Raw genomic sequence first — 17,990 nt, forward strand, 5'->3', positions numbered from 1 at the left:
TAATTTAATCATAAGACTCCCTGCTATTTTAGGGGTACTTTGAATTTAAATAAAATATCTATAATACTTGAAAATTTGTCCTTATTGCGTCAAATGCTCTGATGTTTCGTATTAAAATTTAAAAATAAAATTGATAAAGAACATTACACCTAAAAAGTAAACGTTTGCTGTAGATAAAAAGGTCACAAACTACATGTAAATTTTCGAAGTAAGTCCTAAGCAAATAACTATATACGTATCAACATTTTTGGTATACGTCAAAAGAAAAATCCGTGAAGACGAAAACTATGTAATATTTTTTAAAATAATTTCAATATAAGACTTGAAATATACTATAGTGTCTATCTATACCAGCAAAAACTTCGACAATACACAAGTGTCTCTCTAGTAATGTGAATTTCGAATGACTAAATAAAAAAATAAACAATTACAATAAAGTGCAGATGGTGATATTTCATTAATGATTACGTGTACTAATTCTATTCTGATTATATTAAGTTTTGAAATTCCAGTCATTCTGTTATCGAAAATCAATCATAAATATTGAAGAATTTAAGACAATAAAGGTATTAAAAATATTTCCTTCAACATACAATGTAGAATACATTTTTTCAAAATTTTAAGATGATAAGTATAAGTAAACTTGATATTTAACAATTGCATTTCATAACAAAACTGTTAAAATATATCAAATTTCTTATTTAAATTTTAAAGTGATTACAATTTTACAATTACATGTCCTTTTGTGTGCGGTTTTACAGAATATAATTAAATAGATATAAAATAGATTGTTTTCTGTTTTGTATCTTTCCTATGTTCTTATATCTGTTACAACCCTACAGCTAGAATCAGGATTGTGCACTAAATAAGGTAATGTTTTGTTCTATTTAACTTGATTAATCGATTAAATGTAAAAATATACATGGAAAACTATATTGAAGATCGGTTGCCAAAACTTAGTTACTTTTATCAACGCCATTTGGTCTCTATGGGTAGTAGTCATATTAACAATCATACCACATCTTCATACTTTTAATTTCTAAACAAAAAATTGTTCTGCCTTTTATATAAAATCTCTTTGCGTAAGTAAATCATGCAAAACATATTATGTATTAGTTACTTTTATGCATACTCATATAACGCAAACGATAACTCTTATTTAGGACAATTTATAGAGTAACATGTATTATGCTTTATTCGTCTCTTTGTATTTATTTGTTTGTGTTAAATAAAGGCAACAGTAGTATACTGGTGTTCAAAAGTCAAAATTCGATTGAGAGAAAAAAATCCGATTCACAAACCAAAATCGAGGGAAACACATCAACTATAAGAGTAAAACAAAAGAACAAAAGAAACACCGAAGTGTAACAAAACAAACGCCAACACACATAACAACGAACTATTTGATAACCGCTGCAATATTGAAGATGGAATTGTGCGACAGAGGGTTTTACTGAACAGGCATTTATTTCTTCAAATGTTTTTACAGGTGTCAGACCACCAATTAAAAATCCCTATCTGTTCAACCAAATTTTGCAATTTTCACAGCTTTCTAAATATTTTACCTTAAGTTAACTTCATAGAAACCAGGTATATCCTTAATTGTACATGTATCAGCTTTCTACATGCCAATTTTCATCATACCTTTAAAGCCTTCTAACAAAATAACTGACCATCAAACAGAGGTACTCCAAAACAAAAACCTGGTTTTCTGGAAATCTAAAATTAGTATACTATGGTGCGCATTAATCCTCAATTTTTATTGCAAACTCATAGACAAGTAAATTTTGGCTCAAAATGATCTAGATATATTTCTTTTTCACCAAAAGTTTCATTTCTGCAAATTTGTTGGTTAGTTTAAGTAAACAAGGACATCAAAAGCACTATTTTGTGTCAGAGTAGGGCTACTTTTACATACGTTCTAAATTGGAGGGAGTAATTGGTGGTCTGACACCTACATTATGACCTTGAAGATATTCAAGAGTGTTAAAATTAAGGCACATTCACAAATAAAAAAAAAATACAGTCAAATATATTTTTATTAAGTTCGAATATAAGGTCTTCGAACCATATATTTATATACCAGATATCATCAAAAAGTAAAAGTCAAAAATGCTGAACTCCATGGAAAATTTATAACGGAAAGTCCTTCATCAAATTGCAAATCAAAAGCTCAAATGTATCAGTCGAATGAAAAACAAAAGTCATATTCCTAACTTAGTACAGGCATTTCCTTACGTAGAAAATGGTGGATACAACCAGGTTTTGTAACTAGCTAAATCAGATAGACGAATGGTCAAAGTAAACGGATAAACAGACAAACAAGTCTACATAACAAATGGTTTTAAATGGAAATCAAATAATGAGACTCGTTTTATATTACAAAGGGTCTAATTATATTTATATGAGGCAAAAGAAGTATATCCATGTTCATCAAGTCAAAATCTATTTTAGATTCGAGCGTCACTGATGAGTATGTTGTAGACGAAACGCGCGTCTGGCGTCAATACAACATTTAATCCCGGTATCTATTATGAGTTTATGTAGAACAAAATTTGAGGGAACTTCATGAAATACTAACGGAGCGAGACCAGTTGCATGTGTGTATTAAAGATACGTAACCATGTACGATTGACATGAGGGTATCTTACTGCTGACAAATGAGAAGATAACAATAGAAAAGCTGAAATAGTAACATTGTCATAGATCATTTCTCATCTTCACACACAACTTACACATTTGATAGCGAGGCATGGATACACATAGAAATGTTAAGAGCTATATGAATGAAAGAAACACAAAAAAGGAACAAGCAAATACATCTTATAAGGGACCGTTCAATATTTACCAGATGGATGGGCCGGTGCATTCTTAATATTGTTTCATTAAAAAAGCTAACACCCATCCTTTTAAATTCTGAAAAAAAGTCCTTGCCCTTCTAAAAAAATCTATAAAAAAAGTCCTTGCCCCTCTAAAACTATAAGACAATCAAAAATGATTCAGGTTTTTTTTCTATTTTAAAGTTTTTAAAATTGTATGTCTTGAAATCAAAGAATAAACTTTGGTGTTAATACAAAATTTAAAATGTGCTAGTTAATTCCATATTAGGTATACATTTAGTTCAAATATGAATATTCCTTTATCTGTTCTACTTTTGGAAAAAGAAATTATGGTCCTTTTAAGCAAATATAGGCAGGCATGTTTTTGAATTTGAGGCAGCCTTTTTTTCGCCTATTAATTAATTCCCTAAATTTGACAACTAAACACCAAACTATAAAAAAAACCTAGCATTCTGTAAGATTGATATATAAATGAGAAAGCTGTACAGTTATATGAAAATCTAAGTTGATTTAAAAAAGTTAAAAAAAAATTTAAAGGTGACCCGTCACCATCCAAATTTGGTCCAAACTTAAAATTGCAGCTTTTTTTAAGCTATTAACTAAATCCATAAAAATGACAGCAAAAAAACAAAGTACTAAACAGTCTGGCATTCAGTAAGATCAATATAAAAATGATTTAGCAGTAGAGTTTTATGAAAATGCAAGTTGATTTGAAAAAGTTATGAACAAATTTAAAGATGACTATCTTGAAATAACCTAAAACAGAAAATTTAGCTTTTTCTTAAACCTTTTTATTAAATCCATAAGAATGACAGCAGCACACCAAACTACCAAACAACTTGGCATTCTTTTAGATCAATATATAAATGAAATAGCTGTAAAGTTTTATGGAAATCCATGTTGATTTGAAAAAGTTATAAAAAAAATTAAAGATGACTATCTGGATTTAGCATAAACTGAAAATTTGAGCTTTTTCTTAAACCTTGTTATTAAATCTGTAAGAATGACAGACATACACCAAACTACCAATCAACGTGGCATTCTGTAAGTTCAATATATAAATGAAAAGGCTGTATAGTTTTATGAAAATCCAGGTTGATTTAAAAAAGTTATAAAAAACATTAAAGATGACTATCTAGATTCAGCCTAAACTTAAAATTCTAGATTTTTTTACCTATTTATAAAATCCATAAAAATGACAGCAAAACACCAAAGTACCAAACAAACTGGCTTTCTGTAAGATCAATATATAATTGAGATAGCTCTTGAGTTTTATGAAAATCCAAGTTGATTTGAAAAAGTTATAAAAAAAATTAAAGTTGACTATCTGAATTTAGCCTAAAATGAAAATTTCAGCTTTTTTTCTTACCTATTAATAAAATCCATAAATTTAACAGCAATACACCTAACTACCAAACAACCTGGTTTCCTATAAGATCAATATATTAATGAATAAGCTGTATAGGTTTTTGAAAATCAAAGTTGATTTGAAAAAGTTATAAAAAAAATTAAAGTTGACTATCTGAATTTATCCCTAACTAAAAATTTGAGCCTTTTTTCTTACCTATTAATTAAATCCATAAATTTAACAGCAATACACCAAACTATTAAACAACTTGGTATTCCATAAGGTCAAAATAATTTATAAGATAGTCCGAACAGAAAATTTTAGCTTTTTTAATCCTTAATCAAATCCTTAAAGTTGACAGAAATGAACCAAGCTACCAGTTTTTGAGTGCCTGCAAAAGAAATTTCTTACACACCGATAAAATGGATAAAAAAATTTCCTATAAAATATGTTCTGGCCCATCCACTAAATATTTAAAAAAAGTTCTCGCCCATCCAAATATTTCCACAAAAAAAGTGCTTGCCCCGCCCCATTTTGCACCGGCCCATCCATCTGATAAATATTGAACGGCCCCTAACAACCTTCTTAAACAATTAATGAATGTTGGTTTAAATGAGAAAAAAAAACCACAAAAATTCAAGAAATTACCAATTTTGGTCTTGAACGCAAAGCATCTATAATACAGAATAATTTATTTACATGATTCCTCAAATTGAAAGTTAAAGCCTTCAATTTAGACTTCATGTTAAGTTATTGTGGAAAAATACTATATTTTGTCATATCAATCAGGATACACAAGTATTTACATCTTTAATATAGAAAAAGTATGATATCCGAACACAGGACGGATACATAATTAAACCAGCAAATGAATGGTACATTTAAACTGAATTGAAAAAGGTACTGGGAAACAGACAATTTGTTTCGATGATGAGAGAAATAAGCGCCAAAATCATCTGTCTTGGTAAATGTATGAATGGAAAACATGATTTTCGAAATGAGCGCCAAAGTTTCATATCACAGAAGCATCTGCCTTTCTACAAAAACATGAATGAAAAAGTATTCATTAATGAAATACTTCTACACCTGCCTATTGTATTGAGAACAAATCGACTTCAGTTAGTATCATGAAGCCACGTGCTTATTGTGTCAAGGGAAGAATGTATCAGAGATATCAATTATGTCATCAGTTGTTATCCATTATACTATCTTGATATAGTGATTATTTCACTTGATATTATCATGACTTCTTCAGCACCTGTTTATGGTATGTAACAAATGAGGAAGTCAAGGTATTCAACTTCAGACTCTAAGTTGGGTTTTCCATTTAGGATGAACAATCACAGATAAATAATAGTTTTGATATTTTGATATTCTTTACATTTACTAAATCACGCACATATATTGATGTGGATTATCCCATAGCGTAAGGTGATAGAAATTTTGTATGAAATAAATGTTTTATTTTTTATTAATGCAAGTTGTTTTTTTAACCCATCCTGTTTTGCTCGTGACCTTCGTGCTTTTTGAAAAAAAATATATATGCTTTAACAAATGCATAATCGTATTTACTTAGAGATTCTTGAGAGTTTACTCATTAGCGAAACGTGAAAACCTGTTTCGTTTGGATGCAAATTATATGTTCCTACTTCTATATAGTAACTACATTTTTATCAATGCCCAAAAGGTGTTGTTTGTATCAAATTAGGAATTTCTGTTACATTTTATGGTTTCAAAGTGTACGAAACCTTATTTTTGAGCGCATTGAAATAAACTCTTGTACACATTTCTGCCACCAAACCCCGATCACTTATGGACTGTTAGAAGGTTAATATGATACATAAAGAAGGAAAATCACTTAAACATAAGAGTACATAACTTTCCGTAAACTCTGCCGCTGTATAAGCACAAATCTTTTTCGTTCATCTTTTTACATAAATAAGGCCGTTAGTTTTCTCGTTTGAATTGTTTTACATTGTCTTATCGGGGCCTATTATAGCTGACTATGCGGTATGGGCTTTGATCATTGTTGAAGGCCGTACGGTGACCTATAGTTGTTAATGTCTGTGTCATGTTGGTCTTTTGTGGATAGTTGTCTCATTGGCAATCATACCACATCTTCTTTTTTATAAGTAAATGTGTTGCCGCTTTAAAGTAACTTTTTCTAGAAAATATAAATATTGATAACGAATATGCGTCTTGTCCATATATAATAGTTGTCCAACTCTTTTCTATTGCAGAACTAACAATGCGTCATTCGTTGGTCATTGAAGAGAAACAGCAGATAGGTCGGCTTTGGTAAAACTCTCATCGAGCATATTCTGCATTGTATTAAACTGAGCATGTTTTGATATCTAGTTGTAACACTAGTTGTAAGATACATACTTCTTTTTCTAAACTGTTGTCCATTTTTATGTTTTAGAGTTAAGTGTTGCGTTCATTAGCTGATTCTCCATTTTATTTTGTAATGTTCATTCTGCTTTAAACGGACTGTCTATGCCGTCCTTAAATTAAATCTTATGGAGTTTAACTGATAAAAAGTGTGCGTCTTAGAGTGGCTAGTACTCGTATAAAGGGACCTTGTGCTTTTCTTTGTACCCTCAATGACGGATAGCCAGCCCACCAGCAGCGGTATTGAACAATTGCTGTAAAATATGAAAATTATATTTTAGTTCTACTACATCTTCATGATTATCATTATTTCTAATCAAAACTATCAAATATTATTATTATATAATAATGATTAAGCAGTACAAACAATTCCATTATAACTATCAATAGACATAAACGTTTTTGGCCAACATTTACAAAGATCTATCACAATGAATGAGGCCATATATTTAAAAAAAAAATATAAAAAAAATAAATAAAAGAGATGGATAGGAGATTTGTACATAGACAGATTGCATTGTTACAAAATAACGTAAGGTAATTTTTGTTCCAAAAGTACTAGAAAGTTAAATAACAAAATCAAAAGATCAAACACATATTACAAATGGAAAAGAACTTTCATATTCCTACTAATTTAGTACTGGCATTTCCTCTTGGTGGATTAAACCTGATTTTATATCGATCTAAAACGGACACAAGAGTGTTCAAAAGAAACCGCAAAAACAGACTTACAAGTCCGAATAACACATGGTTTTAGATGGAAATCAAACAATAAGACCGGTTTATATTATAAAGTGTTTATTTGCTAATTATTATAATTATGAGGCAAAAGCAGTATAACTAAGTTCATCACGCATAAAATAATTAAAAAAAAAAACAACAAAAAAAAAAACTGTACACAAATAAAAAAGAAATACGATTTTTGGTCTTGATCGCCAATTATCTACAATACAGAAAAATGTTTCCACATGTTTCCTCGAATTCAAAGTTAAAACCTTCAATCTAGACTTCATGAAATGTTATTTTGACTTGGAACAGGCACTTCCTTATGTAGAAAAATATTAGTTAAATCCTGGTTTTATATCTAGTTTACCTCTCAAGGCATTTTTGTACTTAAAGTACAAGACTTTTCATTGGGTCCATTCTTCCGGTTTGGATGTTGTGTTTACGTATTCTTTAATGTAACCAAAACCATTTCAACTTAAAAAAGAAATGCATGTGACAAGAGAAGGGAATGACTTGATCAGAGAGAAAAAAACCCATTATAAACATTATATCGTTAGCCGAGATAACAAATTCTTCATAATGTTAAGAAATCAACAATCGACAAACATGTTACTTTTTGAAGACCTGTTGGTGACCTTCTGCTGTTTTCTTCTCTATGCATGGTCGGGTTGTTGTCTCTTTGACACATTCCCCATTTCCATTCTCAATTTTACTGTCATGTGTCTTATATTGAATTGTCTACGTATATTCAATAACCACCTATTTTCCGAATTTTGTTGGTAATGGAAACCATTTTCCCCCTTGGTTGATTATTTATTAAAATAATTGTTACTTTTGTCTTCTTTAGATGTCATGCACCCTCTCGCGGAAGTAAGAAGCTTATTATACATCTTAAATAACACTGGAACTGTCTTGAATATACCTGCTAGATTTACGAAACGTTTTTTATCCATAGTGAAAATGAGATCTACGATATTTGAAAATGACAAATTAAAGAGCTGAAAAAACACGAATAAATACAAATCGTAATGCCAATATTTCAAACGGTGTTTTTTTCTTTCTTATTAAATAAATAGAAATATACTTTTTTGTTCATATCATCAATGTTACTTTAAAGTTATTGTTTGATTATTTTGTTTGACCCTTATGGGTGTAATTTTGAAATAAAGATTATTATTTATAAAAGGTGATAGATAAAGGATGATGAATCAAGCAAATCCATAATTTATTTTTTAGTCTTTGACTTGGCAGTCCTACTTGAAAACAGAGTAAAGTAGTCAACAAGACAAATGAGGAAATACAAGCCACTTACTCAAATGTCGTATGTTCTGGTACAAAGGTGTAAAAATAAGGTAAAAGAAACTGGTGATAATTATGTTTCTTCCTTTAAACCTATAGAAATGAAATATGATACAAAGCTGTTTATTCGGTCGTCCCGATGGGAAATGTAGGCTTCAAAAGGCACAGGAGGTTTCATTTTGTTGTTTGTCAAATTATTTATTGTTTCTATTCACTGTTTGTGAATATTTACTTATTAAATAAAACAGAAGATTGATAGTTTTACATTGAAACAAGGTGATTGAAATATCACTTGTTTTCTTAATTTAATTCAAAGCAGAAGGTCCTATTTAGTCCTGCGGTAAACTAATATTGTACCTTGGCATATAAATTTTACTATTGCAGTTAGCAAATAGTATCACACAGCGATATTTTGCCCCCTATATCTATTATTAATTCAAAAGCCACGTTCGTGTCGCGAGGAGAGTAAAGGTTATACCATAATGAAGTTCATACCGCTTAGTAATCGTGGGAAACGGATTTTGTGAAATATATATCACCTGTGTACATTTCACTCGTTGGTATATCAATTCAAATTCGAATAATTATTTGTAGGTGTTCCATACAAAGGTTAATTTTGATGGAAATTAGCAACAAATTAGAACGTAATTTTTTGATAAATTCTAATAGGAACTGGCCGTTCATAGCAAACACATTCTCTAATTTTGACACGCCATTGTTTATCGAGACATATATCTTCATGAATAATTAGTTTGCACTTCTTGTGCATTTCGCATTTTGTAGTGAACACATCCGAACAAAAAGTTCGAGGATTCTGTTCCTTATTGTGTGCTTTTAAGAAAGGGCAAGTGTTTGAAGTCGTAGGACTAATAAGTTGATAAATCCAAGGAACTTTCCAAAAATATTAACATCCGGTCAATTTAAGTTTTTTTTCTCGTGAACCCCTGTGTGATATGAGGTAAATAATCAGTAAGTCCTAAATACATGATGTATTTATCCCGTCGAAGATTGTGGACTGCCATGTTAACTGAAGTTAAGAGAAAAAACCTAGGCGATAAACACAAATGTGTGGGCAGTTCTATACCTCATTAATAAAGAGGTCGTTATCTGCCACTATGGAAAATCGAACATATAAATCTCGATAAATGAGTAAGTAGATTGTTTGGAGAGGTAATAATAAGGACTAACAATCCATCACTTCAATGGAATCGACTTCGTGTTGGTAAAATGTCATAACTATCTGCATTGACTATCCCCCCTCTCAAAAACTATCATCGCGAAAGTTCTGTTATATTTTGCTAAATTCAGTTTGAACATACATGTATTTTTCCTTGTTGTTTGTCTTTAACCTGAACTTTTTGTTTATTATGCATGATAAAACGAATTACACAAATGAAAATCATCAGTCCCCCCCACAAAAAAGGTCCAATGTCGATTTAAATTTCATATACATCTTCATTTGTATAAGGACACGTTAATATAACATCAAAAGGAATGGGGACTTTAATGAAAATGTCTTATATTATTGAATTTAATCAACATTATAAGGAGAATATGTTCAATAGTTGCAATGATATCTACCCTTTACGTCTCTGACGAACTCACGAGCCTATAATATATCAATCATTTGTCTGTACATTTGATGCTGATAACATGAAAAATCGGCTCAACGTTTTGAAATCTTTTAGAATTAATAATTAATTGATACTAAAAAAGTATTTACAAATATACCAAACACAATGGTTTAATAAAAAAAATGAGGGGGTCAATTGAAACTGACAAAATCATTCACTAAAGTATCAATCGTCGAGAACAAAAATAAACAACGATCCTATACCTGCTTTGGTACATATCATCCCCCGTTTGTGTTGTTCAATGATGTCTCTTATGTTCTGTTTGTCTTTTCGTTGGGTATTGTTTCACCATGGCTAAAACAGTCGTTATTTACTTATTATTTTGAATATATCTTGGGTGTCTTATGCCTCTTTATATCATAAATATTAGTACCCTTTGCGAATGATTAATCAATATGCTATTAAATTTTGAATGTACCATATAAGGGGGAAATATAATACATTTAAATGAGACGCAATTTTTCGTGAATCTGTTTTAGTGATAAGCAATGTAAATAATAAAGTGGACAGAGCCAAACAAATTAAACATGTTTTTAATTTATATTTTGATTTTTGCGTAGTTAGGGGGCAACCATTGCAATTCAAGAGTGTTTATGGTTTTTTGTCTGCATAAGATTTTTTTCCCTTTTTCGACGCTATCAGTCAAATCATTTTTTTTTTAAATTAACAATATTAAGTTTTCAGAATATTTTTTTGTCATCTTCTTGACCACAAAATTTATTTTCCATCAAACTGGGCATCATGATACTTTTTATTTCAGGAAACCACCATGCCCGCTTGAAGCTGATTGTTCTCCGTCTACCTGGTTAATTTGATTGACAATGAACGTATAAATCCATGACTACATATATAATATGATGAGAAGTGAAGATGTATATCATCACAATTACAACTTCTAGAAAAAAAATTAAAAAATGTCATAAAAGTTTTTAGAAGCCATTTATACTAAAAGCTATCTAACATTCACATAAATTAACAAATTATAGAAATATTTTTATATGAATTATATCATCATTTATTGACCGATATCTTGAATATCAAAATGTTTTGAATCTTCTTCTTGGTGCATTATCTTTGTGAACAGTTGAACATTTTTTTAATTTATGACTTTATTCTCTTTTTGAAAAGAAACTTAAGACCGTGGGAACGATTTTTAATAAAAACAGAAAATGAAACATTAAAGGTTAAAATTTCAAAAGACGGGGAAAATTCGGGTAATGGATCCAAAGTGTAACAATTATAAGGGTTATGTGAATTGAGTGAAAAGGTATGAGAGGGGTATTTACTAAAATTGTTTAGTGCAAAGAAAACTTAAAGGAATTTTTCAAAGTTGAAATAAATGATTTACATAAATGTGATTTTTACATCATGGTCGTTACTGACAGTGTTAATAAACGGGTCATGACATTATTTTTAATACCTTAATGGAACCTTAGCATATGTCATAATATACTGATTGTAAATCACATATGATTTTTATGTCATTTCTAAATATTACCTGAGGACACCATCACAACACGGTGCTGTCAATCAAAATATGAGTTATATTTGTTTAAACAAGTACACGTGGCCATCAGATTTGATAACGATCTTCCAAAACTGTGGGAAAACTCCGCCCCTTACTTTCAAACAAAAGTGTAGGTAAAGTTAATAAAATGTCGAGCTCAGGTGATTCATATTAAAAGTTTACACAAAGATTTATATCTGAGTCTCGCGACCACCTTATCATATTTAAGAATTTTTAAGTGGTTAGCTGTATACACTGTGACGATATGTCTTTGTATGAAATCGTGGGAAAATGCCTAAAGAAAAGAAATGAAAAGGACTATGATACACAAAGATTAATTGTAAATGTTCATTTCAACTCACCTGTTAGGAAAATATATCCCATCTTTAAACCACACGTGGATGATTTTAAATGTCTTATTATGTCATTTGTGAAGATAGATGACCTTGATTGGGGGTTTCTGAACACGCGACAAAAAGATAAGTAAAAAAATGAACGAGGGGGTGGGGGTCGCCTTGTTAAATCTTATTTTAATTTTCCATTTAATATAGAATGTGTAATGTTATGTTCATTTGTTTGCACAGTTTTGCATTTCTGTTTTAATAACAAATAAACACGAAAAGAATTTTAAACTTGTCAAATAAGAAAACAAATATAGTTTTTTTTTTTAAATAGACATGATCCCAATTCAAGAGAATTTTTTTTGGAAATCATGTGTAATTGTATCCTTATTCTCAGCGTCAGTTATTGTTTCTAAATAATTTACATTTTTGCATTTTTATATCGATAAGACTTATACTGCTAAAATGTAAATGTAAAACAATTGTTTAAATAAAAGTTATCATTATATCAAAGAAAAATGCAATTATTAATATTAATTCGAAATTTGTTTGGATGGATAAAAGTAAGAAAGTCGAAGATAGTCAATTTTGCGTAAGATACATTTATGTTTAAAAAAAAACTTTAAAACTTTTTTTATCAGTACAAAACTTTATAACTTTTCTAGTACAACTTTTCTTTCATTAAAAACTTTGTAATCCCGTTGATAGGTACAAGTGAAAAAGGTCATTTATCATTATAGAAAAGGAAACTCAAGTAATAGAAGTTTAACCTTTAATTATATTTTTAATGACTTTCTTCTTTTTTTTCGGCATAAGACAATGTTGTCCTATTTGCACTATTGTAATTACCTTTGGCTTAACTGAATTTGGCAAATTTTTTTGGAATTTTTGGTCCTCAATACTCTTCAAATTTGTACTTTATTTGGCCTTTTTAACATTTGTTTTATTCGAGCATCACTGATGGGTCTTTTGTAGACGAAACGCGCGTCTGGCACAAATGTATAATTTCATCCTGGTATCTTTGATGGTTTATTTTGTCCTATTTGCACTATTGTAATAAAGTGATATTCGATAAACAAGATATATCATGTCAATCGATTTATGTAAATAAATGAACACATGATTTCACATGTCATGTTGTAATATAGATTTGTCAATGATATCATGATGCTTATCTTATTTGACAAGAGCGCTTGATAGAATCCATAAATTTTATTTTATTTTATCACGCACCAGATAGATACCCTGGAAAGTCATACATACATTGTCTATAATTGAACTAAATTGTATACGCACCAAATTGATACCATGGAAAGTCATACATTCATTGGGCCAAATAAAAAATATGTATATTTCCTATTTAAAAAAAAAAAAAAAAAAAAAAAAAAAAAAAATCTGTATTCTGTATTCTGTATTTCCCTACGTACAATGTACCCTATACTTTAAGTTTAGAAATAGCTTACCTCAAACCAGTCTTGGTGATTTTTTAATAAGCAATATTAAAGTCAGAATTTATCTCCCATAGATCAAACTTAAAAGAATGTCAAATAAAAACCTTTCCCTACCTATCAACACTATTTTTTCAAAGTTGTAATAGGAAACACACATATTATTTTATATGTCCTTGTCTTTATTTGAACTTAATGGTTGGTATTACTTCATCAAAATCCACGTGTTTATACATAATGTATGTGCTTACTTATTATGTAAACATAGTTATCCTTAACCAGTGCAAATCGAGCAATGATTGATTCTTTTTGCATATGATACTATCTTGCAATGAGAAATGTGAGTAACAGATTGCCTAAGAAATCGTCTTACTCTTGCATGCAGTGCAATTATGTCAGATATATGATGTGGTGTTCATTCGATTCAGAACTAGTCAAATCACCACGTCCTTGGCTGCTGCCCATTAATTGTAATTTTGTTGTAGACTATAACTGAATTTATGTATTTTCACTTTTTCACTTTGGAGTGTGGTTCCTCTTATCGATTGTTGTTGAAAACACATATAGCACTTCTTGTCACCCCAGCTTGAACCAAAATATATCTGGAAATGGAACTAATTGGTCTGTAAGTGTTAGTCTATTTTGAATAGTAGACCTACGAGATTAGACAAGTTCGTCTTCCGTGCCCTGAAAAACGTAGACAAATATAGAATATAATTGCAAGCCAGATTAACATTAGCGGAATAATCATCCTGCTGCGTTTCCGACTTCATCAACGGCGAGTTATAAAAATGCTCAACAAAGGTCCTCGAGGTTTGGAACCGTCCATTAAACACCCTATAAGTATAACTGTGTTTATGACATAAGGCTATAGATGCATTGTATTTCGATGTTCTAAATACCGTAATGGTAAATTGAACTTTAGACATATGAATGTCCTAATTTAAATCTCAAGTTTGTTCAAAATAATACATAAAATTAAATGTTGAATGCAAGATAGAGGCCCCTCATGGGGGGGTCCTAGTAATCACATAATCACCACTTTTTTGCCAATATAATCACATAATCATTAAATATTTGCTTATCTTTAGTAATCAAATAATCATAAACTAAAAATACAGTCCTAGGTAATCAAATAATCATGAAATATTTGGCTTAATAATCAAATAATCATTAAAAAAACGGCCAAGTAATCACATAATCAAAAACCCCATGAGGGCCCTCAAGATAAAGCTGTTAAACACGAAGGATGTTGATGTTACAAATTGGCGTCAAACAGTTTGCATGTTTTGGTTATCGTAGTTTTATTTATGTAAGTGTTTTTATTTCTTGGTGGCCGGTACAAATATACTTATATATGTAACAAATTAAAAAGCAGTCTAAGGCCTAACATATACTTAAAATGTGTGAACAACACCTTACAAACATAGATAAACGATAACTCCGGTTTAGAAAGGTTACTCTAAGTATAATTCAGTGTTTAATTTAATACTCATGCAGTCGAATGAAGACTATTTAATCTTCATATATGACTTCCTATCATTATCTCAATGTTCATTATTACTGCAGTATAATCATAAAAGCATTGTATAGTACAAGTATTATACAAACGTACAACATGTACACCCTGCTTGTTACCTATAGTTGTTCTTTTTTGGTTTGGTTGGGAAATATCTCTCTGGCTATCACACTTTCGTATGTATCATAGTCGGAACATGAGAGGAATCGAGCCCCCCCCCCCATACTCATCCTTGTGTCAGACAGTTTGTTTTTGGAGCATTTGTCTTATTTTTGTTTCTCCGATCCCTATTATTTTTCCGTGGGTTTCACTGGAATCTAATTTCTGAAAGTTCTGGGTCCTCCTAGGTACATGTACAATTTCCGTAGGTAGTTGCCAAATTGTTTTTATGTACAAATATATGTTGCATTGGCGTTTGTCTTTGTTGCACTTCAGTGTTTATGTTCTTCCGCCGTTTCCTTCGTATAGATGATGTGTTTTTCTCATTTTGAGTTTGTATTCCGGATTTATTTTCTCTCAATCGATGTATGACTTTTGAACTGCAGTATACTTCTGTTACCTTTATTCATACAGCAGTATACTACTGTTGCCTTTATTTATACAGCAGTATACATAATAGTCAATCCAACTCATTGTTGACATGAATTAATGTATAACTCATTGACTGTGGTGTATCAGTTATACATATCAGAAAGAGGAACATATATACCATCATACAATTATTAAAGGAATAATTTTCAAAGTTCTGTTTTATTTTATTGTGTATTCGTTAAAATGATTTGCAATAAAACATTTTACTTAGTAATGTATACCTGACCAGAATCATTCAGCACTGTAAAAAAGGTCGAACTTATTTTTAATCGATTTCTCTAGAGTTCTAGCTATACAACAAGGTATAACCCACCATTTTCTACCAAAGAAAATGCTCTAACCAAGCTAGGAATATGACAGTTGTCCATTCGTTTAATGTGTTTGGTGTGTTTAAGCTTTTGATTTTGCCATTTGAAAATTCGAAAGGACCTTCCGTTTTGAATTTTCCTCGGAGTTCAGTATTTTGTGATTTTACCTTTTGGTACGAATGCTACAGGTTTCATTAATTATTTACAATAGTATCAGTTTAGTTTCTAACTAGTTTTGTCATACAATTTTGGAAGAATTTCACCAGTTATTTTGGTTTAAAAAAAAAAAAAAAAATGACTAATATAATATTAATTTGCAAACTTTGATAGTTCTGGTCGGACACCTCCTATCAAAATGAATTCAAAACCTATCGAAGAGGTTACGTTTGAAGATGCCAGTTGATTGATATTGGATTGTATAGAAGCAGAAAGTGCATGTTTGGACAAGACATTCCTAATTTTCTTTCACACTCCGTTGGTCTTCGAATAACAATAAAACCTGCTCATGTTAGTATCTCCTTATAATCAGCACGAAAATTAAGATAGAAACGAACACGTGTTTTGGTCATTCAAAAGCTCATCAATAAATTGTTTTCAACTACCCGTTTTAATTCCACCCCCTTAAATTTTAATCTGTTCATGTCAATGACAGATCATGTACAAAGTGATAAAAATTTAAGGCCTCATGAACGACCTTTCATCTTTATTTACAAATGTTTTTAATAAATTAACTTAATAAAAACAGATTTTCTGGAGCGAAGCAACTGGGTCTGCCTTGTCGATTACAGTGTGGGAAAATATTTTCATTTTTCTTCAAATGAACCTTGCATTATATAATTTTTAATGAGGCATCTTCATTTTTAATTTAAATTCTGATATCCTTGAGTTTCGACGTAACATGAATGGATTATAATAATACAGGGTAGTGAATTTTCAACAAAAAAATATATTAAAATTATATACATGCTTAAACATCAAAGACTTGAAATGTTTACAAAGTGAAATATTGATTAGTATAGAACCTATATACAAACGATTTTGACCATGACTTTACTGTAAAGATAGTGAGTATGTGTCAATAAGACAACAACCCAACAAAACCAAACATTACATGGTCAACATACCTTGATATAAAAAATAAAAAGTAACACTATAAAACGTCGGAAGCGCTTTTTTGGATTTACTCTCAAAAGGAACTCATTAGGCTAAACATTTTAAAGCCAAGGAATAACAAACGTATGAGAACCGAAACAGTTCAAATATGATAGAATGAAATTCAAAACAGTGTAGCTGTGGCCATTGATTGACACATTAAAATCATCCATTGACTGGGACAATTTAGGTGAACGTTTGTATGTAACGACCAATGCTCACTATGTACTTTTTAAAGACACTTAAACTATGGGGTCACCAAAGGTTCAAAATTAATCAGAAATAACACGATATTTTGATTTATATCAATTATATAAATCAAAACACAAAGGTTATTCTGATTTATTTTTCGAATTATTTTATAATTAAAGGCGTTAAGAAACCTTTGGTGACCCCACAGTTTAAATGTCTATCGTAGGTACGTCGTGAACAGTGGTCGTTACAGACAAACGTTCACGTAAATTGTCCCAGTCAATGGATGATTTTAATGTGTCAATCAATGGCCACAGCTACACTGTTTTGAATTTCATTCTATATATCTACCACTTTTGTTTTTTACTAACATGCACATGATTTTGAGTATATGAAATAGTCTTGCTATGAGCTGTCTCTCTTTCGATTGTGGTTGAAACTGAAATTAATTCTCACGGATATGGACAAAAATTGATTGCTACGGATACAGACAAAATTAATTCTCACGGATATGGACAAAAATTGATTGCTACGGATACAGACAAAATTAATTATCACGGATTTAGAGAAAAATAATTGTCATACTAGATATGAACATACATTAATAAACCCGGATATTATCAAAATTAATTGTCACTGATATGGACAAACGTAATAACCGCGAATACAGAAGAAAAAAATTGGTACAGGTATG

General features: G+C 30.4%; 1 long non-coding RNA gene across 1 annotated transcript; it reads right to left on the minus strand.

Annotated features, from left to right (window-relative positions):
* Positions 1 to 4,985: 4,985 nt before the first annotated feature.
* On the minus strand, positions 4,986 to 13,730 carry LOC139501080 (uncharacterized). The gene is made up of 2 exons (XR_011658451.1): positions 13,550 to 13,730; positions 4,986 to 6,833 (listed from the first exon to the last, which is right to left on the minus strand). It is a non-coding gene; the product is annotated as an uncharacterized lncRNA (long non-coding RNA).
* Positions 13,731 to 17,990: the final 4,260 nt, after the last annotated feature.

The sequence above is a fragment of the Mytilus edulis genome, chromosome 13 (assembly GCF_963676685.1).
Source record: "Mytilus edulis chromosome 13, xbMytEdul2.2, whole genome shotgun sequence".
Lineage (NCBI taxonomy): Eukaryota > Metazoa > Mollusca > Bivalvia > Mytilida > Mytilidae > Mytilus > Mytilus edulis.